Source organism: Mastomys coucha, unplaced genomic scaffold (genome assembly GCF_008632895.1).
Source record: "Mastomys coucha isolate ucsf_1 unplaced genomic scaffold, UCSF_Mcou_1 pScaffold22, whole genome shotgun sequence".
Classification (NCBI taxonomy): domain Eukaryota; kingdom Metazoa; phylum Chordata; class Mammalia; order Rodentia; family Muridae; genus Mastomys; species Mastomys coucha.
In genome coordinates, this window is record NW_022196905.1 from 148,131,624 (window position 1) to 148,133,430 (window position 1,807).

Consider the following 1,807-nt stretch of genomic DNA (forward strand, 5'->3'; position numbering starts at 1 on the left):
ATCTTCTTCCATACTCATTTTGTTATCCAAGCCCTGACATAGGCAGTCATTCTCTGAGAATTTCAGCCAAACCTGTTCACTACCCCCTTCTCCAAATCCTGCAGTCTCGTCCCCAGATCTTTAGCAGACTACTTGTAGCCTCTTTTCACTCTCTTCCCTTAGTGAACCTGGTGGAACATCTGCTTTCTTCTCTCTTGTGGACCCACTCAGCCTCACCTTATAGCCTATCCTCATGCCCATTTAGATCCTAATACCTTAAAAATACATTTTATCGAGGGAAGATGGTGCGGCCGCCGCTGCAGGGACTGAGGCACAGACTGACCCGGTGTGGACTGCGTGGCAGCCGAAATGAGCAACTGCAACATGGCCAATGCCTTAGCCAGTGCCATGTGTGAGCGCTGCAAGGGGTGGGGGGTGTTGCACCTGCTGAGAAGTTCATGAATAGTAATGGTGAGCTGTACCATGAACAGTGCTTCATATGTGCTCAGTGCTTTCAGTAGTTCCCAGAAGGACTCTCTTATGAGTTTGAAGGAAGTACTGTGAGCATGACTTCCAGATGTTCTTTGCTCCCTGCTGCCACCAGTGTGGGGAATTCATCATTGGCTGGGTTATCAAAGCCATGCACAATAACTGGCATCCTGAGTGCTTCCGATGTGACCTCTGCCAGGAGGTGCTGGCAGACATAGGGTTTGTCAAGAGTGCTGGCAGATATCTATGTCACCATGTCATAATCGTGAAAAGGCCGAGGCCTTGGAAAATACATCTGCCAGAAATGTCATGCCATCATTGATGAACAGCCTCTGATCTTCAAGAATGACCCTTACCATCCAGACCACTTCAACTGTGCCAACTGCGGGAAGGTGCTAACTGCTGATGCTTGGGAACTGAAAGGGGAGTTATACTGTCTGTCATGTCATGATAAGATGGGGGTCCCTATCTGTGGCGCCTGCTGGAGGCCCATTGAAGGGCGAGTAGCGAATGCCATGGGCAAGCAATGGCATGTGGAACATTTTGCTTGTGCCAAATGTGAAAAACCATTTCTTGGACATTGTCATTATGAGAGGAAGGGCTTGGCCTATTGTGAAACTCACTATAATCAGCTATTTGGTGATGTTTGTTTCCATTGCAACCATGTCATAGAAGGTGATGTTTTTGGTCTCTGCCCTCAACAAGGCCTGGTGTGTGAGCTGCTTTGCCTGTTCTACCTGCAATACCAAACTGACACTCAAGAATAAATTTGTGGAGTTTGACATGAAGCCAGTCTGTAAGAAGTGCTACGAGAAATTTCCTTTGGAGCTGAAGAAAAGACTTAAGAAACTATCTGAGACCTTAGGAAGGAAATAATTTTTGGTGTCTTTTCTCTCTCTTCTAATCAATGTTACTTAACTTGATCGACTTTGATCCATCCTTGTTTAAAACTATATCAAAGCCTTAGAGAGAATGGTTTTCTTCATTTCCCTTTTCTCATTTAAAATGAAAGAAAATGTTTATTTCTATGGAAAAACACGCATGAAATCAGAACTTTCATTTCTTTAGCTATATATTAGTCTGTAGGCATTAAAAGTATATAACCAAAAAACAAAAACAAAAAAAAGGTTAAAGGGTATTTTTAATTGAGCCATCCAAAATATAAATTTAATTCTTTAGAGTTAAACACCCTGCTCTGTGAACCAACAGAAGCACTTGCTGCCAGCCCTAGCAGACTAAGTTGGATCCTTAAGAAAGTATCTGAGACCATGTCCACATGGGTCATGTAAATGAGAACTCACTCCCACAAGTTGTCCTCTAAGCTCCACAGTCAGCCATG

At 43.9% G+C, this 1,807-nt stretch overlaps 1 pseudogene; it reads left to right on the top strand.

Moving 5' to 3' along the window:
- The first annotated feature begins 333 nt into the window (after window positions 1-333).
- On the top strand, window positions 334-1,370 carry LOC116071099 (annotated as a pseudogene).
- Window positions 1,371-1,807: the final 437 nt, after the last annotated feature.